Genomic DNA, 22,017 nt, shown 5'->3' on the forward strand with positions numbered 1-22,017 from the left:
GAGCCTTCCGGAACTTGCACCCAGCCAGGAAGGTTACAGGTGGCGGGCGGGAGTGGAACCATCAGGGCAGAGAGGATGTCGCTTGTTTGCGTGACCTTTACAGGAGATCACATATCACAGTCTCTACGGGTAAGCCGGGATATGCTTGTTTCTTAATCCATCGAAACACGAAGAGAGACTGCGGGAATCTGTGGAGACGTACTGCAACGTGTTCAGCTTCCCCTGGTATCTTCTTTAATCACATCACTTGTATTAATAGGAGCGCACTTTCAAGTTTTCTTCCTTTAAACCTTTGAAGCACGAATTTTGTTCAGAGAACATTTAAAACATCAGTTTATACCTCACAGGAAACATATTACGTCTGCACTGCAGAAGCAACTGGTTCAGTCCGCTGAAGGAAACAATCGCTCTGTATTGTGAGAACCACAGGAGACACATAAGGACACCGTGTGAGCAAAATGTAAAGTGTTTTAATGTTACAGCATGTTGGTACATATAGTTACCACTTCGCTTTCAACCGGAAGTTCGGGAGCAGTCGTTACCAGTACCCGGGCAGCGACAGAACAAGAGCCCATAAAACACGGCTGTTCGCCTGATATTGGGGCGCAGTCTTGAAAAATCGATACAGAGAATAGTTCACGCTGTTCCATGGAGCTCATGGCATTCACCGCGCAGGTTGGCGTAGCGGTATCTCTGGACCCATACTGGAGAGGAGCTCCGTTCGAATCTCAATCGGGACGTCGATTATCCTGACTCATATTTTTGTGGTTTTCCTCAGTACCTCCACTCAAATGTTGGAATAGTGCCCGATTAGGTCCTGACCGCGGCCTTCCACATCATTTTAATTCATCATGAATCTCTTCTACCAATCGGCGCTCTATAGACTAGCTAGTGATAAAGTGGTCAAACACCCCACCCCCTAAAAAGCGCTTTTTTTTTACAGCGCATGCGTATTATGCTGATTATGTGACAGTTTTTGGAGCGGAGAAGCCTGGAGCTTTACAGATCTCAGTATGAATTTGCGACATACCGTTCACAAGAGTTCTGCTGTGAACCAGTGGCTCCTTAGGTAGTCATCAAACCGGAAGCTGCATATAAAGTACATACAGCTTCCATTTTTTAAAGAAAGTTTCATATTTTTTTAAGACCTATTGCCATGCATGATATCACGTGTATGAGTGACTATATACGGGGTTTTGATTGGTAATTGGATTTATTGAACACTTACAGAACGTAACTACGACAGTTTCACTGAGTTACACACTCCAAAGATCACTGTAGCCACAACACATATATAAAGTCTTCAGTCTGCTGTGAATTCACCAGTCGTTGCCTGGTGACGGGTCCCAACAATGTCCTCTGCTTCCGTGCTCAAGCCCTTACCGGCTGGCAACTGTACCACAACTAATTCATTCAGAGTGAGTGTTACTTTAAGACTGGCAGTTTACCACCAATCAGTTCCCCTTGGGTCCAAGTCTTTGAGGATCAGGACCAGAGATTTCTGTACACAGCTGAATCCTTGTGATTATAATCCATATGTAACATCTATTCTGACGGGAGAAAAGATTTTCTCAAATTGTCCTGCTTATAACATCTCAGCACGGACTACACAGAAAATACTGTTCCTCTGTTGCTGTTTCCAAATGTTGCCGTGCAAACATATTTGTTTACGAAGCCGTTACTCAGTAACGACTGTTGTATTTTTGTTTAACCTGTGGTCGTTGTCCAGCAACAGATTTATGTCACAAATAATTTCGTGACCATAGAGCAAGCGTCACTCCCACCTCATAAGTTCGCGTCAGTGCCATTTTGTTACTACTGAGTGTAAGAAATAAAAAAGCATGAAGTTTGTACGTCCTCCAATGCTATGACTTCATTCAGTGTTTCGTGAGAATCAGTCGTTCGGTTCAGAAGTTTAGAGCCGTGACAGACATGCGCAATGCATAAGCCGACATTTTTCAAGGAAGGAAATTAAGTTGAAAGTCTTAGTATTTGGACAGCCTGCAGAGCGGTCCGGCTTGGGAGTACGTAATACTATGGTGATAATTTATCAGAGCGAGAGAAGAGGATTGCAGAGAGATGTGGGCTGTGTGTCGATTAATCTCCCTGAACAGGAAATAGAAAAGTGACACTAGCTCCCTCATGGTGTGCCAGTTGGGCATTTGTTACCGAGTGAGCCCTCGATGTCCCATTCTTTATTTACACGATTCATTGTTCTTTTTGTTGTTTTTTCTTAAGGGGATGCAGCTAAATTATATTCTTCTACATCGAAATGATGAAAAATATGTTATGACATTTGGAGTTATTCCAAAGGAAAAAGGAAATTATTTTATTTTTCGTATCCTGAATTGTGTAGTTGTTGCTCAGTTCTGCAGATAACAGATTCTACTGCAGAACAGAATTTTATGTCTAATTCGTTTTGCTAATTTGTTAGGAGTGAAAACTGTTCTAAAACATTCTCTGTTGTTTTTTAATAATTCACGTAGAGGTAACAGCCCCCCCCCTGACTTGTACAGTTCTCACAAAGCAATTCCTTGCAAAGAACGCCACACCCGTGTGGTTACCACTCGGAAGGTCCAAGAGGTTGGCTACTCTCACTGATGTTTCCTTATGATTTTCCTCAGCCCCCCCACGCAGATTTCGGCTAAGTGACTGAAGCATCACAATTATATTCCTTCTACATCCGTTTACATTTCCACCTCCACGCAATCGTCATAGCGTTAGATCCCACTTAACGTATGCAGTTGGAAATCGTCGTTAAATACTTCAAGAATCAATCAAGCGTTAGATCCTTTAGGGTCCAGGTTTGATTTATATCTGCGTTGTCTTATTTCTCCGTGTACTGGGTTTGTCTACGTTCTTCTCCCTCTGTCACACTATTTACGTTTCTGTTTTCAAGCTCAAAATATTTGTCACTTTACAAGAACCGGCTTAGTCCACTTGAGCTAAGTTCTCTGATTTAAGTATATTGGGACCTAAGCGGGAGGAAGCGAGTAGCTGGGATAGCTCAGTCAGTACAGTTCCTAGGCTATAGACTGCACAGCCGGGTAAGAGAGGTTCGACTTCCGACGGGGATTTCTATCTGCTCCACAGCGCCCACACGAATTCTGAGGTCAACTCAGTATTCTTTCCAATGAGTATCGGGGGGCTGTGCGGCCGCAGCATGAAGCAAACAATTCCTTTTCATATATTGGAGGGGTTAAGAATGGTGGAGCTGCACCTCCACTCCCTTGTACGTCTTTATGGGGTGGTGCTTAATTAATTAAGCATAGAAAATTTACATTTTCTAATTTAAGAGGGAAGAAGTGACATGAGACGGAGAAAAATACATTATGAGAGATTTGTAATTTTTACCCCTCGCCACATATTTTTAGAATATGATCGAATTACGAAGGATGAAATGGTCAGGGAATGTAGCACGCGTGGAAGAGAAAGGAAATGTATAAAACATTTTGATGCGAAAAATTGAAGGAAACTGATCACTTAAAACATATTGACGTGGCTGAGAGGATAATATTAAAATGAATCTTAAAGATATGGGATGGGAAGCTCTGGACTCAATTCATCTGGCTGTGGACAGGGACATTGGTGTATTGTTGTGAACACGGTTATGAATCTCTTCCTTATGTTCTCAAGAAAGACTGCACCGCATGAAGTTAATTACCAGTAGTCAGCTCCTCCATTTTGATCCATCCATCACATTATCTTCTTCAGTTCATTTGTCTTTAAACAATATTTTTACATAAAACTGGAATCTTTCACGGCGAATGAATGCACTGAATTCCTTTCGGGTGGTCAGCCATTTTGTGGTTGATCTGAAAATGGAGACTGGCCCCATGCAGCATCTCCGAAACGTTGGCTTCTAGCTCAACCACGAGGAGGGCTGATTCCCCGAAAAGATTTTTACATCATTATTGTTACCAGTTCCCCCCCCATTAGATGTCCTGCCCTATTTCAGGTGACTGGGCTGTGGCTTCTCACCTCAGAGCTTCGAGTTCAATCCCTGGTGACTTACTGTCCAGTTCGTGGTAGACAAAGTGGCACTTCAACAGGCTTCTGTCTGAGTTTCTTCGGTTTTCTCCTGCTAATAAGCATTCCACCATGAATCCATACACATCCATCACCGCAGCCTGAGGTTTGTGGTAGTCCTGACCATCTTTGGTGATTGAATTGGGGACCTCAACCCTGACCCGGTGCGTGGTTGCTTACAGAGTGACAAAGATACGGTATTCTTCTTTTTCGTTTTGTTCCGTGTTCCTCCTAATCCCTTTATCGTGACACCCGTCACTTCAACCTTTCAGAAGCTTCCGAACGGCAGACGGGTTCGTTATAATTTAGTGTAGGTACTAAGACAGCAGACTGTTGATTATTAGCGACTGCGCAATCTGAAGTGGCTTTGGGGTGTGGAATTAAACTCTCAAACTTAAACACACGTCTGGAACACTTGCCTTTCAGGAGAAGTGGCTGCAAATTCGCGATACGTTATGTGCAAAAACAAAGCAGTGCGTTAACTCAGCTCAATAAGCGACTAAATCCATAATTTTGTGAAATTAAATTGTGGTTTTATCGTGCCTTTATCGGATAAATATTGATTGATCAGTAACTGTCAGATGACAGGTCCACAGTCTCTTCCAAAACAGTTCCTCCACTTAATGTGATCTTCTGTTTTTGGAAAGAGACTGTCCAGGAAAAGTGATAATGTGGTAGTTTTTCCATTTGCTTTCCACATCGCAGTACAACAGCCGTTCAAACCACTCTGGTCACGCCTGTTGCTATACGAACTTGAACCATCTCGAGCATCATTTGTTCTGTGCTTCAAGTCGCTGCTGATGACGCTGCTTCCGGCATCAGTTTTTGGTTTTTGGTGTCTCTCTTCGTCTGATGCCTACCCTTTGACCTGTCCAGCAAGGGAGGCCCTGCCAGTAGCTACGCTACCGCTGGTATAGCTCTCAGGGTCCTTGGCATACTCAAACCCCCTCACCACGATAAGGTGGAGACACCAACGAGGGGGTCGGATAAATATATCTACTGAAAAAGGAGCGAAAAAAAGATATCTTCAAAAGGTTATATCTCTTACGAAATTTCGGGGGTGACCAACTATGATGAAAGAAACCAAAAAAGTTAGAAGCCTGAAACATTATTATAACCTCGGGTTTCTGAAGTTTGGGATTTCATCACGAACCCCGCACTTAATTGTTTTGTAGAGTAAATATGTTTTATGAACCCGCAGAAAGTCCGGTTGTTTTCAAGTCCTAACGTCGCCACAATATTGCGTACACGGGTTTACTCAGTACGTCTACCAGCACTGCTTTCTCTTCAGTCTCCGACACAAGCCACTTTTGCGTAAACATTCATTTATCGCTTGAAGTTGAGCGAGATGTTGCGAATGCCTGTTCCAACTCCAGTTTTGCGTATCCAATACAACAGCAAAACCCTATGTAACTTACAATATCAGATCATTTAATTTAAATTTCTGTTGAAGGGAGGGAACTGTTACTAGTTTATCTTGTTAATGCCTGCATAATTTAACCCTTTGAAGTATGAAATAGAATCATAAGACACGTTTGGTTACAGTTGAATTTGGGCAAAAATTTAATCCACACATTTGGGCATGAAGGAAGAAATGTTTGCATAAGAGCAAACCAAATGAATACAGTGCCTAAAAACGGAGGCCTCTACGTTAGCCACCAGTAGTTACTGTCGGCTGAGGATCGTCCGAAACTCAGAGGCGTGTCACGAAATTTATGCCGTGTGTTTTTTGCTTTGCGAAGTGTCGCAGATCGGCTTCTATTATCATTCATAGGCCCTATCGCATTTCGTGTAACATTTTATAAGCAATTTGTCACAATTGCTATGGCCGTACAAGGAAGACCTGTCAACTGATCAAGGAATTCCCCTTCCTATATGTAAACCGAAGTTTCGTTACCGTGATTGTTGTGCAGTGAAGACCAGCTCCCGGTAATATGTTGACAGAGTATTAACTTTTTGTATTTTAGGGGAAAATGTTGGTTGGAATAGATTTAGTCTTGGGGAAATACTTGTAAGATGTACGAAAGCGGATGTAAGAAAGGTTAAACAACTTAAAGGAATTTCTGCGTATGGACTTAGACGGACATTGGCTTGCCACGCGGGAATGCCCAGTCAGCAGAATGACATTGAAGGTACCTCGAATTGCTAACTTTGCAGAAGCTACACTTGAGCAAGATGGGGGGAACGTTTGCAGGTAAAAGTGTTAGCCAAATGGTCTAGCAGTAGAAAGGGGTGTGTCCCCTTAGGATCCCAGCCAACGAGATCACCCACCTTGGGATAAGACGTCATTGGAGGCGGAACTGCACCCCCCGGGAAAATAATGAGTTAGCATAAATAAAGGTATATAACCCAGAGACCAAATTAGTAATGGGATTATTCTAACAGTAATTTTGGCCGTTTGCGGCCGAAGGCCATGTCAGAATGGGCACCGACTAGACACCCGGCAACGCCATCCGTCTGCAGATTCAACCCAAGTAAGTGGAACTACTCCTATCGCCATGCTTAATCATTGTGATATTATTAAATTGTAACTCCTCCAATGGGACTTGAGTTAGGAACGTTACAACTGTACGGGGCGTAAGAGTGATCCAACTGAGTGATGCAGAGGTAGACGGGTGTAATGTGTAACCCGACACCAGTCGGCTCTTTCATTGTGATAGTACCAAAATGTATATAACTGTATATTGCTTGTTTATACTAATATAGGGTAGCATAGGGTGAGGATGTGGGTTTCTGTTGTGATTTCCTCCCTACCACATTTCGCACCTACGCCCTCCTGACAAGGGCCGTGAACAGTGTGCCCCTAGCCAATGAAGCAACGATGAGGAAGTAATTCAGTCGTTTCCTTAGCTCTACCCCTGTGACTACAGTATAAAAGGTGACAGCGGGGATACCTCCACGCCAGCCCCGTCACCACGGTATAACTGGTGGCATAACAGTGATCACAAGAGTTCGCCTTAGCTATGGAGCAAACTCCTTCTTAAGAAGCTTCTAGCCGCTCACCTAGTCAAAAAAATTCCCTGCCCTTTATGTAACCCGAAGATTCGTTCTCTTGACAATACTTGTTTTTATTTATTTTGCGGGCTTTGCAAAGCTATCAGTAGCTACAATATATAGCGTCGAGTGGTGAATTTGAAAGGATTTCGAAGGAAGCGGTCCTGACTTAGATCCAGATATTATCCCAACATTAGCTGGAGGATATGGGGTAATTGCGGAAAACCTCAGGAAACCCAGTGTCCATGTCTAGGATCGAACGGAGCACATCCCAACACCAGTTTAGAGCGCCGCCGCTAAGCCAGCCTGATCGGTTTTAATGCAAGCTAACACACGCAGGTGCGCCTGAGCCAAGTCAGTGGCCAAATTGTAATTACGCATTACAGCAAGGGCAAACGCGACCTGAATAATCGATGCGTGTGGCCGTCCTGTGCAGTTTGTGCCCGCAATTGTACAGCGGACGTTGTGACCGCCGAAAGCGGCAGATTGGAGGCTCTCACAGTGAAAACTCTGAACATGACGGTCTTCTGGCATGTGACGCCGTGTAGTTTTCAGATGGGAGAGACGCACGAGGTTCATGCGAAACGTCGGCAACCACTTGCATGATATCACGTCCCAGGAACCATGAGTTCCGTGAGCAACTCAACTCTCCTGTGCGGAGTGTACAAATTAAAATCAACCCAAAACAGCAGTTACAAAGGGAAATGAAACCGGAAACATTTCCCACCGTGCAACGGGCTCGCCAGAATTTGATTAGGACATCTGAGCGGCCTTGGTTACTAGGCTCCTGCTGTCGCCGGGTGCGCAGAAGCTCCGCAAATGCGAGCAACGTGTATTCACGCGCAGACCCTGTGTTGACTGTTGAACGTTACTTCGCACCGAACCAGTCTGTTGCTGTTCATGAGTATTTAACAGTGTGTGCCCAGCTTGGAACGAACAAATAAAACAGCATTGGCAACGAAGTGGTCGTGGACTACTCCAGTTACTACTCCTCGATTTGCCTGGAGGGATTAAGGAAAATCATGAAAAACTCCAGTCGAGTTTTCCGGTGTCACGGTCGAGTTTCAAACCTAGCACCTCCCGAACACAAAACTAGAACATTTACCAATCTCAACGGTATTTATTTCATGTGTTACCTGCCTGTAAAAAGCCCGTTCATGTGGCATGCTGAAGAGCACTATATTCTGGGATATAACGCTGTGTAGTTCGATGAAAGTCAACCGACGTTTCGGACGAACATATCGCGTCCATCTTCAAGGTTGAAGAATAAGCGGTGCAAGATACAATCGTGCAAGAACGTGGCGGTCGGTGTCGGGAAGGTACAGCGTCGGTGGTAGAATGACTGATGACTTGAAAGGATTTGGATAGGAACTGGCCTAGCGTAATCGAGGTACTGTCCTGATATATTCCTGGAGTGCCTGCGGAAGGCCACGAATATAACCCGGTGTTTCGGCCGAGATTCTAATTGGGCACATCCAGAATACAAGTCTAGGTCGTTAATCTCTCTGCCTATCCTCTTAAACACTTATAATTATCTCTTCCCCTTGGTGTGCAGACGTTTTCAGTGACTGGAAGTCGTGTGAAATGCCGATGTGGGTAAGGTAAAAGTAAAACTATCCCTATAACAGGCCGTGGAGGTCCATAGGGTTGTGAGATGTCAAGGCTCCCACATTTTCTAGACACTCGGCTCACAGAAGATGGCGGTGAGGTTGTCAGCCTCACGCGCCGGCCTCCCTTTACCCCCGAGGAAAATTCCTGGTACTCATTTCTGTTAGAGGCTGAATCGACCCGAGGGCCATAGTGAGGCTGGAAGGATTAGGTCAATTGAAAAACATCTAATGACCTCATCGGGAATCGATTAGGTTCTCTATGACTTTGCCGCGAGAATCCGATGATAGAGGCTAGAGACATTAATGCCCACATGTAGACATGTGCCAGGGCCCTGAGGCCAGATCATGCAAAGTGAGGCACGTGAGAATGGCCCTAGGGACCTCAGGGGCGAGGCGTCAGCACGGAGCACGACCGGGTAGGGCCGATCGATGTAGCGGGCTGGCGTGCACACACTTTGGGCACTTCGCTGCGGAAATGTGCGTACGTGGCCATGTGGGACGTCCAACCCTGAGCTCAATGCACCCAGCCTGAGAAGCTGACAGTGTCCCAGATGATCAAGAAATCTCAAGGAAACCAAGATAGCTCAGTCACTATAGGGTCTATGCTGCGGGTTGGACAACCAGGGAATCTTAATTCGATTCCCGACAACGGAAAATGTCCCCCCCATAGCCTTCAGATTGTTTCTGAGGCCGAACCAGCGACTCTTTCGGAAAAGATAAGAGGTCATTCAGCTACATCTAATGCTGAGATTAAGAATACATGGAGCTTTTTCTGTTCTCCCCCATACATCCTCATGATGCTCGATTGAGAACACGGGAATCTCTTCCTTATATCTTCTGAAACATCCATGTTTTTCGGTATTTCGCGTCATCGAAGCCTGTATCCAGTTTCTGCTGAATTTTATGAAAATGTTTCATTTCGCTGAAGCGCCATTAAACAAACGCACATAAAGCATGCATTTTCGACAGGGTCCTCAACCCCACACCGCCTTCCGGAGGCGAATTCAGAAATCCTGCTCATTTTGTGAGTGATTTGTGAATCCTTACACAACCGCACTCGCATACAGCTGCACGGATATGCACGTGACGAGCCACGTAGCAACAAGTGGTTCCAAATGCTTATATTAATTGTTCTAATCAACAGCAACGTTAATGTCCACATTGCCTGTCCACTGAAGGGGACGTATTGGTCCCTTTGGGTCCTGCAGCTAGCCCTTTACGGGGCCAGGCTGCCTAAATACTATTTTAAAAATTTGTACCTACCTCACAGAAAACACACTGTCTCTCCGCCGCATTGATCAGTCCAGCAATGATGTTAACGAAACAATTTCCGTTTGATATGTTTCATTCTGGTCCGTCACACTATTAAGTTAACAATTAAGTTTATTTCAGTCCAATGTGGCATATATGTCACATTGGACTGAAATAAACTTAATTGTAAATTTCCCTTTGTTCTCACAACAGACGGTAACATTGCTCCCTAAGCTGTTCCTATGCTTAATTAAGCACCGCGCGATACAGGCATATGGAGGAGTGAAGGTATGGCTCCATGTATTCTTAACCTCAGCATTATATGAAGGCAAGCGGTGAGCTTCAGCCCCCAACCGTTTTGCCCCCGGGGAAAGAGCCCTCGGTACTCATTGGATAGGCGTTTGGGTGGACCCCACGGCATTTCTGGACACTGTGGTGAAAAGAAAACTTGAGCCTCCGCTGGAAATCGAACCTCGGTTCCTCGTCCTTCCAGTAGGTAGCCTAATAACTGTAGCGACTAAGATATGCCGTCTCTCGCATTTGTTTCAAAACATGGAAATTTGTTGGGGTAGTTTTTGGAAGAACCTGGAAACTGTTAAGAAATTACAGTGCTAAGTACTTTGCATCAGAACTGTGAGCAATGAATTATTATCAGATACGCAGCATTGTGTGAAATATTTCCTCCTAGCTTTGTTTCTGGTGAGTAGATATTTTCCATTCCGAATTACTCGGTTTCAGGACTTTGTCCATTGTCCGGTATTCTAGAGGCTAGAAAATACAACGTTTCGGAAACTGAATCTGTTTCCGTCCTCAGGTGGGGGAAGACACCTACTTTGTTGGGTCCCCTAGACATTTTCCAGATTTACAAAAAACAGAACAGGATCAAGTCCAGATATGGCCCCGTTTCTGATTGCGTTTCCTTAGAAAATAAATTTTATTGTAAAACATCTTAATTTGAGATGGTGAATTACAAATCCTGTATGGGAATATTCAAGGGAGAGAGGGCGGAATTCGATAAATATATGAATAGAGTGAAGAAAGGGAGGGGAATGGGCGAGGAAACTGTCTTAAAGTAAAGGAAAGGAAGGAAGGAAATGGAGAGGAGTTGCAGTGAAATGGATAAATAAAGGGGAATTAAAAAGAAACATGGACGAAATGACGAAGTTTGTTTTAATGTTTAGGAGAGGGAGGAAGAAAGGGGGAGACGAATTACGATAGAACGAATATGCATGAAATGAGTGAAGGAAATAAAGGTAGGAAAAGTTATAAGAGACTTCCCTTTGAATTTTAAACAGATGTTACATTAATATTTAAGTAAGAGTTAGCTGAGCTGTTTACAGCTCTTTCCACAGACAGGAAGTGATTACTAGGGCCAGGATTTTTTGAAAATGCATATGCGCATATGCAAATGCATATTTTGAGGGGGTTTTTTGTAGTTATTGCGTATTCTAAACGTAAGAACACATTTCTGCATATATGTTTGAAATTGAAGATAATATCAATATTCTCTAAAAAATCGGGTTTTCCTGTGTTTTGGACATCACTTGCCAGTTGCTATTCTCAGCTCTGAGTAACAGTATTTTTATCACTTACAATACAAGCAGGTAGCTTGGCTATTTGGAAAGTAAGGGGGTGGGATTTTCCTGCATTCCACTGACCACCACAGCAGACAGTAGCATCAGAGGGTTTGTCTTGAGAGAAGTCTCTTCAGTTAATGTGTTACTCTTTACTTTAATAGTCTGCATCAAAAAAAGTGCTCGTGTACTGAAAATGCCTAAAGAAAAGTGCAGCAGTATATATTTAAAAAATTGGTGGGTGTCGGGTAATAGCGACTATTCACCAGACGGTGTCGCCGCGTACTGTCAAGTGTGCGCAAAGGAAGTAAAATGTGAAAAGAAATTTCAACTTGAACAACACTCAAGAAGGACTGCACATATTGCGGCAAAGAAGGGGAAGAACAGCTCACCACAGCTACTTCTTACACAGGTCAAACCCTAGTCCTCTGTTAATACATTTTCAGCCGATCTTTGTAAGGCTTTAGTATGCAGCAACATTCCATGGAATCAATTAAGCAATCCAGTTGTGCTATAATTTCTGGAGAAATACTGTGTACTTTCTGACATCGGAGAGAACTGTGCCTGGATATTGATGGATGAGACAACCGATTTATGTGCCCGATACATAGCAAACCTCATCTTCTTGCTTGCAAAGTACTAGAGGAAACCACCCATAACACAATAGCAAGATTTGTAAATGATTCTCTGCGACTACTATGACCATCTGAAATTGAGAACAATTGTTGCAAGGTGTTTGTATTACTCACAGATGCAGTTTCCTATATACTGAAAGCAACAAAGGCCTTAGAAGTATTTTATCCAAATCTTATACACGTAACCTGTTTAGCGCACGGATTACACCGTATTGCAGAAAAATACGAGTACAGTTTCCAGCTGTTAACGATTTAATTGCAAGTGGGAAAAAACTTTTTTGAAAGCACCAGCTAGTGTCCAGTTCTACAAAGATTGCCTACATCGGATTCCTCTGCCACCTGAACCTGTCCTAACTAGGTGGGGGACATGGATATCCGCAGTTTCATTTTATCAGGAGAATTTCAATCAAGTAAAAGAAGTGGTTACAAAACTTGAAGATGAGTGTGCATGTGTCCGTGAAGCTAAGGTGGTGTTTGGAAGTGATACTGTTTATCAAGATGCGAATTTTATCCCTGCACATTTTTCTACAGTTTCAGAAGCCATTGAGAGCTTAGAATCTTGTGGTGCTCTCCTTCACGACTCACTTGAACTCGTTCAGAAAGCAACTTGTTCACTGAATTCCGCTCCAGGCGAAATTGGAGAGAAGATTAAATTTAAGTTAGAAATTGCGTTGAATTCGAACCCAGGACTAAAAAAGATTCAGTCAGTTAGTCGGTACTTGAGTGGAATTAGGGTATCTTTGCCAGATGAATGTTCCGAACCTTCGGCGCAAGTGTATAAATACTGTCCAATCACGTCAGTTGATGTAGAAAGATAATTCTCAGGCTATAAACTAATTTTGACGGACAATAGACGAAGATTGTCTCCAGGAAACATTGAAAGACTTCTAGTTGCCTATTTTGATGCTACACTCTGCAGTGAGTGATACATGTAAATAGGTGAGTCTGAATAAAGTGACCTGTTTCTTAACTGCATATTTCCCCGCTTTTTATCGCATATTTTAAGTGTTTTTAGTGCATATTTTAAGTGTTTTTAGCGCATAAATATCCGGGCTCTAGTGATTACTGCCGGTTTGTTCCGCAAATAGGAAGTCGTGACAAGTTTTGTGAACGAGAATTTTCCACTGGGCTCATCTTAAGGCAGAGAAACTCTTTGTTACCCGGGGTGTTAAATACGTATGAAGTGAAGCAGGTTGGCGTAGCGGTAACGCTGTAGACTTATATTCGAAAGTCCTTCGTTCGAATCTCGGACGGGGTACCGACTATCCTGGTTGAGACGATTGTGGTATCTATCTGTATCGGAATAGTGCATGAAGTAGGCCACGACCGTTTCCTTGAAAATACTTTCTACTTCACCTGTCAGCGTACCGTGTAGTCAGCAGACGAAGATAAAGTTCCAAGGGTTGTGCTGGAGGTGCGTGGACCCGAGCCGCAACTGCAGACACCGTCTCATCAGCTGGAAGCAAGGGAACAGCAAGTCATATCCGAGAATCAGTGGGACGAGAATGGTCAGGCTATCCGGGGGGGGAAGTAAAGGGGCATCAAAATGTCAAGTGTCATACGCGATTTCATGTCGCTGTCTTCTCGCTCCTGCGAGCGGCATGTGAGCACCCCGCAACAGATTAGGGAACTCACTACTCACTTCAAGAAAACTGCATAACGAGGAGCTCCATAACTTGACCTCCTCACCAAGTATAACTAGAATGACCAAGTCAAGGAGGATGAGATGGGCTGGGAATGTAGCATGAAGGGGCTGGGAATGTAGCATGTATGGGCTGGAAGAGGAGTGCATATAGGATTCGGGTGGGTAAGCCAGAAGGAAAGAGAAAATCGGTGAAGACTTATCAAAAGAAACTCCGCGTCTTTAGTCCGCAAGCGAACTATACCGACTGAGGGACCGCCGTTTGTCAACGAAGTTGGTGCCAACTTTAGCGGATAGAGGGTGTCACGTGGTCAGCGCCGCGGACCCTCACGGCCGTCAATTTCGGTTTTCTAGACCGGAAGGCAGACGTAACTTGGAAGATAATATTGAAATGGATCTTAGAGAGATAGGATGAGGTGGTATAGACTAGATTGATCTGGCTTAGGATAGGGACCAGTGGTGGATGTTACGAACACGATAATGAACCTTAGGGTTCCATAGAATGTTGGAAAATTTTGACTGGCTGAGCGACCGGGCGGGTTTTCAAGAAGGGCTCATTCCCTTAGAGTTAGTTATACTGCCTTTAGCTGGGCGCCACACTGCATTATGATTATCAGATCAAGGAAGATTACATGTTAGGGTTATCTATGAGTGTCATGCACGGGCCAGGTCAGAAATCCTGGAGGAAATGGACATACTGGAAGACCTAGGTGTAGATGGGAGAATAACATTAAAATTTCCGAGAAGATCAGCACAGTAATAACGCTGCCTACTTGCATCATGGAGGTGCTAGGTTTGAATCTCAACCGGGCCAGAGTCCATCTTGACTGAGGATTTTGTAGTTTTCTTCAGTCTCTTCAGTTTCCTTATTACAGTACTTCCTTTAGTCAATTCCCTATGAGACCATACAAGCCTGAGTTATACAATGCTGACTGGTGTCGTATCGCTGTGCAGTCACATGACGTTTAATGCATAAAGCGATCTACTTCTTATTTACGTCTAATACATGCTGTAATGCCGCTAAGGTTACGTACATGTAGATATAGTTTTTGGGGAAAAATTGGAATAATAGTAGCTAGACTGTAAGATTAAGAAACAGCCATGATGAAACAATTCAGGAAGCTTAGGTCTACAAAGAATTGTAAGAGGGAATGCCTGAGTCATTAGAATGCTAACCCGGCAGTGTAATAGCGCTGACATTGAGGAACGAGCTATATGAAGTGGGTCATAAACACTATGGCAGGAGGAAAACGCTGAGTCGGAGGAGGCGGTAGACCCGAAAGAGTCAACCCCTTCTCGAGGGGCAACCAATGAGGGAGGCCAAAATCACGTCAGAATGGGCAGGCAACCTACCCGGAACTCAAAGAATCAGCAAAGAGAGGTTATATAAACCCTAGAAAACTTAATCAAAAAACCTTTTGCCTTTAGACTTTTGATTGATATTAAGTAACTTAGAGTTCAGGGGAGGCTATCGCCGAGAGAGCGATGGCCGTGAGTGTGCGCTGGTTGCTGATGACGAGCATCTTCTTCCTCATCTCAAGTAAGTGAAACCATCTTCATATAGCCATGAACATTAAGTGTAACAGTGATAATTTTAAAGTGTAAAACCACAGGGAAAGATAGGCTAGATTGATTAGGTTCATCAGTGATCCCAAGGCGTAGAATACCCGCCAGTAGGGTGACAGGAGGTAGAACCAACGATGACTGCAGGTTCATTATCCAGTGTAATACAACCGACAATCGTCGGCACAGTGTGTGTATAGTGTATATAACGACGTAGGTAAATAGAATAGGATAGGAATGTGTAAGAGTTTAATTCAACCCAACATTTCCTTAAGTGTTACCCTCTTCCTTGACGACTCCAGGACTTCCCAACGCTCCGGCGAATTACGAGTTAAGCCAGGACAGTGACGCAAGCTATGATATGTTTACTAGATTTCTTGAAAATAACAAGATGATGGCAGCATACTAAACAGGGTGACAGAGCGGGATATTTCCACGCCCTCTGTCACCTCGGCATAAGAGAGGTGTAGCGGCGGCTTAAGAGAGGCCCAGTGGCGGAAGCGGTGGAGGTACCTCCACGGCCCCCCCTTCACGCCATAACACATGCTATATATGTATATCCATCGGCACATTTGTGGTCTCAAGTTGTTCAGCGGATATTTATTAAATTTGGTTTTAGTGCCTTGTATAAAACGGATAAGGAGCATACAATTTTATAGTCTTTTAAGGTAGCTGCCCTCACAAACACAACCCCAGAAGCACACTAAACCGTAGCATTACTGGTGCTTTCATGTGTGAATGAATGCTGGGCATTAAAAGCAAAATACAGAACTGGAATTGCAGCTTTTGAAATGAAATTTTATGTGGCGAAGGTTGAAATACACTTCGTCGGACCGTAATTTGAAAATAAGACATATTAAAAATAACTGAAAATAGAACTCGTAGTGGGCGAATTTTTTAAATATAGTACCTTTCATTTTCAACAAGTTGACAGAATTGCAAGAAGCAGACTTCCGAAACTAGCAAAAGGAAAAAAGAAAACAATGAACCGCATGAATCAAGGGACCAGAGAAGATATTTGGGTAGAATTCTCAACGGATGAGGCCAGAAGTGGCTCACCGTGGTGTTGATCTTTTTTGTTCACGTTGAGCTGCCCAAATAACATGTAATTAGCATAAATATTGAATCAAAATTGTGTTGTATTTTAGTGTCCTGTTGCACTGATTCATGTTCTGTCGCAAATGGGGGGGGCTAAGTAACCCGTTAACCACTTAAACATCTGCCGCTTTGGCTCGGGTCCGCTGTTCTCTGGAGAAGCTAGAGGGGATGCAGGACCCACAGGGGAAGGTCCTTGCGGTGAAGGACGAAAGGTCCATTGACGTTACACCGCATTTCTTCCTATTCTACTCTATTCGTCTAACCCTACATACATACACACACAGTCACTGCCGGCGTTCGTCGGGTGCCTTGCGCTTAGATACATACTCCTTCGGTCGGATGTAGTTACACTCATTGCACCCGACTCTGGATTTCTAGACCTCTCCCTTTCTCTCTTTCCCTCATAAGCCTGGTCCATTTATTATTCCTCCTAACTCCCTGGGGGTTTACACTTTAATAATATCATGCTCAATGTCCATGGCTATACGGAGTAGTTCCACTTACTTGTGAGGACGATACTGGCGCACACCACCAGCCAACACCCTCTCGGAGTCATCTCGGTAATAGCCTTCGGCACTCTCTCTCTCTGTCTCTCTGAGGTTGTGGCTGATCACGTAGTAACAATACTAACAGGGATGAACGTGAAGACGATGCTGAAGATAGCAATAAATAAATATATCTTCATCCATCATGATAATGATGATCCCTTTTTATATTTTCTTCTTGCTACTCACCGGCTTCCGGGTGCGTATACACCTGCCCATCATGACGTGATTTTGGTTGGGGTGGCTAGCTCTCATTGGCTGACTGGCGAAAGGGGTTTGCGTTCCTTAGCCTACTGCCCTCTCTGACTCAGCGCCTTCCTGCTCTACTTTCTTTAACCTCTTCCTTGTCGTCAGCATTAGTAAGCTGACACTGTAACATTCAGGTTAGCTGGCTATTGCCTAACTGGTCTCACTACCTTCGTAGTAATTCCTGCTTCCTTGTACATTTCATTTGTCTATTTCTTAACCTTAATTTCTAAAAACACCTATTCTTAATTAACATAAAAATATCCACTTGTACATGAAGTTTGGGGCACAGCAATTCATATTCATAATGTTTGTGTATTAACAGTCTTCAAGTGCACACAATCCCATCTACCACTTCTACGCTACATGTTTCGGCAGTATGCTGCCATCTTCAGGTGTATCGATCCGTCAACCATTTCACTGCTTACCTTTATATGTCCAATTATAAATAATATTAAATTTGTATACGTCCTTATATAATAATAAAGTTTATGTACTCAAAACTTGTTGAAACTTATTATCTCATATGTCATGTTTTATATTCATGTGTGTCATTGATCATCCACACAGGGGTCGTTCTTCTTATGTTTCTATTGTTTTGCATATTGTGTCTTATGGTGTGTTCTACTCTTGTGGCTGCGTGAGTTGTATCGTTGGATGTTGACGGATCGATACACCTGAAGATGGCAGCATACTGCCGAAACATGTAGTGTAGAAGCGGTAGATGGGATTGTGTGCACTTGAAGACTGTTAATATATACACATTAAGAATATTGAATCAAAAATTTATTACATTTCTGAAGAACATTCATCCTAAATATCGGAAGGTCTACGTATCATAAAATATGGACCTTCTGTAAACAGAGTTTAATTTGGGTACATATTGTTTTGATGGTTTATATCTCGTGAGTGATACAGAAAATAATTTTTGACAATATGCTGTGGAGTTTCTTTACTATTCTGTTACTTCTGTCAACAGATGTTTTGTATCCGTGATAAAGATACTTGAGAAAAAATGCTGGTCGAAACGTCCCGAGGAATGCGGAGCTGTCCTTACGTCATGACTCGTGCAGTTCCATCCGTGAAGGGCTTGTTGCAGACGTTAGGGGCAGCATGCGCATCCACAAACCAGGGTCAACATGACGTCCGTGTGAAATAATGGATTCTGCCGTACTCGTGGGCTGAAGGCACGAAGAATTTCCTTCTACAGTCTTCGCAATCAAGTAAAACCAGTTTATCTCAGCAAAACGAATTCAATACATATATAAGATGAAGATGGAGGCAGTATATTCTTTCTAAACTTTTGTAGGTATCTTCAATAAATCACATTACTAATCCAGTCGCTGTCGACAGTCACTCAGTCACATGACCTCGCTTAAGCTGTATCAGACAAGCCAGCTGTATCCTTTGCCCAGTGGCGGCTCGCCCATAATGTCCTGGTGACCTATCTTGCGCAGTGTTCTGTTCCTAGTGACTGCCTCAGGCGGAGCACGAAAACATCTTGTAACCCGTCTGTGTTCGGTTAGTCCTACGTACTTCTGAAACGTCGGCAACATGGCCCATAACCACACTGCATAGCAATCAAAGAACAACATTAACAATTGTCTTCTTTCTGCATTAACTGCCATGAACAACTGAATTCCACATCTTGACACTGTAAGGGCATTGGTAGCCATATGTACCACCTGCTTTAACGTTTAATAATTCTGTATTTTGCCTTACAGAGTGTATCTTTGAGTTTCGTATGGTTCTCACAGTAAATAGCGATTGTTTACTTAAACAGCATTAACCGGTTGGGCTTTGTGAAGTGATAAACGGCTCTTTACGTATTATCTAGAATAATTTTTTATTCTATTTTCGAATACAAGAGAAATCATGCGACATAGAATTGGTGCACGGGTTTCACTTTGGATACCCCTAACTTTGACTATTATTACTCGAGCCTATAAAATAATAAAATGTTATATGAGAAGTAATATGCATTGCGTTTGCAGGCAAGAGCAGGGTACACGCTGGATTCTGACGTGACGTCAATATGGACCTCGGATTGAGATAAAGCACGTCAGTGTGTTAGTAGTTGGTAGCGACCTTGGTGCACGGCCGATAAAGTAGTTCCTGATAGGAGAATTCGTGTGAGCAGTACACAATTGTCACACACACTACTAGGCTGTGACAAGTTGCGACGAGTCTCAGAATGAATAAAAAACAACTTCTGAGTGTATGTTGCGCACGTCCTCTTTCAGCCCAGTGAAGCCTCAGTTGGTTTTCCGAATTACAGATGAATTGCCTAATTTAGAAAGATTATATAGTGGCCTGTACAACAGAGGGGTTTAATTGTAATGAATTTAATTCGGGAGGGCTGCATTGGAATGACTGAGTAGCAAGGTGGAATTTGCGAACCATCTCAACCTTTGCTTGAAGGCGGAGGAAAACCAAGAAAACCTGTGGCTAGTTGGCCGGTCACAGGAGCTTCCGGATGCGCACTGACTTGTAGTCAGCAGTCCGGCTTACATACATATTAATACGGACTGCATTTGCTGCTTGTTTTATGTTAACCTCTTGCTTGGCATTCTCATCAGCCCTGAAGGTGAAGACAGAATACTCCTAAACGTCGATTGAATTTCAATGGACTATACGGCGTAAGAAGCTGAGAGCCAGAGCAAAGTATGGAAGTGCCCTATCATATTGAAAATCTTAATTACATATCAGCATAGCACTACACTGTGACTGTCTGGTGGGGGGGGGGAGAAGAAACATCACTTTACAAATATTTTGCTTATGGACACTGCCCAGTGCCTTGTTTTTATCTAAAACACCGTCCTGTTTATATTTGAAAACACAATGTTTTGCCTGAAGACGGAGACAGAATGCAGTCTCCGAAACGCCAGGGAGATTGATAATGTCCAGAAACATAATATATTTGCTAATGTACGCTCGTCACAAACTTTTAGATCTATTACTCCTGTCGGGAATCGAATATGGAGTGCTCTGCTTGCTGTGCTCACTTTTTGACCATGAATACGGAGGCTGTAAATTCCTACGAGATGCCAGTAAGCTTGTACCAGACTACACGGTATCACGTCCCAGAAGTTGCAATTCTTCATCGAAATAATTTGTTTCTTTATTGGCACTTGCAAGCTGAACGGTCGCCATGTCACATTTTGGATGGCTTGTGTACAACTCCCGAGTCTGTCTCTAAATGGGCCGTCTTGGGGATCAGTTTTTATTTTCAGTATGTGTACAGAGTATTTCTGTATAGAGGAATAAATGACTTTAAAAGGGGTTACCAGCCTAGCAGTAACTTAGAGAAGGATGAGAACGGTGATCTGCTTGAAGATTCCCACAACATTTTGAATAGGTGGAGGAACTACTTCTCTCAGTTATTGAATGTACATAGGGTCAGTGATGTTAGGCAGACAGAAATCCATACAGCTGAGCCCTTTTGAGTTTGAAAGTGCTATTGCAAAATTGAAACGGTATAAATCACCAGGTAGTGATCAAATTCCGGCAGAACTTATCCAAGCAGGAGGCGAAATATTACGTTCTAAGATCCACAATCTAATTACTTCTATTTGGCATAAGGAAAAATTGCCTGATCAGTGGACGGAGTCTATTACTGCACCAGTTCACAAGAAGGGTGATAAAACTGACTGTAGTAATTATCGGGGGATATCACTGTTATCAACTTCATATAAAATTTTGTCCAATATTCTCCTTTCAAGGTTAAGTCCATATATAGATGAAATTATGAAACCAGTGTGGGTTTCGACGTAACAGATCAACTACAGATCAGATCTTTTGCATTCGTCAGATATTGGAGGAAAAGTGGGAGTACAGTGAGACAGTACATCAGCTATTCATAGACTTCAAGAAAGCCTATGATTCAGTTAGGAGGGAAGTATTGCACAATATTCTGATAGAGTTTGGGATACCCATGAAACTAATTAGGTTGATTAAAATCAACTTGATATCACTGTTATCAACTTCATATAAAATTTTGTCCAATATTCTCCTTTCAAGGTTAAGTCCATATATAGATGAAATTATGAAACCAGTGTGGGTTTCGACGTAACAGATCAACTACAGATCAGATCTTTTGCATTCGTCAGATATTGGAGGAAAAGTGGGAGTACAGTGAGACAGTACATCAGCTATTCATAGACTTCAAGAAAGCCTATGATTCAGTTAGGAGGGAAGTATTGCACAATATTCTGATAGAGTTTGGGATACCCATGAAACTAATTAGGTTGATTAAAATCAACTTGATATCACTGTTATCAACTTCATATAAAATTTTGTCCAATATTCTCCTTTCAAGGTTAAGTCCATATATAGATGAAATTATGAAACCAGTGTGGGTTTCGACGTAACAGATCAACTACAGATCAGATCTTTTGCATTCGTCAGATATTGGAGGAAAAGTGGGAGTACAGTGAGACAGTACATCAGNAAGCTTTTTGACCTATGCCGATGATGTGAATCTACTGGGTGATAATGTAGATACCACAAATAAAAACACACAGACTCTAATTGACATAGGTAAAGAGGTTGGTTTAGAAGTAAACACTGAGAAAACTAAGTATATGTTACTGTCTCGTCACCAAAATGCAGGGCAAATTCATAACATAAAGATAGGAAACAGATGTTTTGAAAATGTGGCACAGTTCAGATATTTGGGAACAAGGATAACAGATGAGATTGAACTCGGGTAATGCTTGTTACCATTCAGTCCAGAACCTTTTGTCTTCTTGTCTTCTGTCCAAAAACATAAAAATTAGAATATACAAAACTATAATTTTGCCTGTGGTTCTGTATGGGTGTGAAACTTGG

The 22,017-nt window shown here is 42.9% G+C and overlaps 1 protein-coding gene across 1 annotated transcript in view; it reads left to right on the forward strand.

Moving 5' to 3' along the window:
* The first annotated feature begins 18,393 nt into the window (after window positions 1-18,393).
* Window positions 18,394-22,017, forward strand: part of LOC111872558 — a 52,651-nt gene continuing 49,027 nt past the window's right edge. Inside the window, exon 1 of the mRNA XM_023866609.2 lies at window positions 18,394-18,410. The gene's annotated coding sequence lies outside the window, so the exon portion shown is untranslated. The remainder of the gene's footprint in view (window positions 18,411-22,017) is intronic.

The sequence above is a fragment of the Cryptotermes secundus genome, unplaced genomic scaffold (genome assembly GCF_002891405.2).
Source record: "Cryptotermes secundus unplaced genomic scaffold, Csec_1.0 scaffold995, whole genome shotgun sequence".
Classification (NCBI taxonomy): Eukaryota; Metazoa; Arthropoda; class Insecta; order Blattodea; family Kalotermitidae; genus Cryptotermes; species Cryptotermes secundus.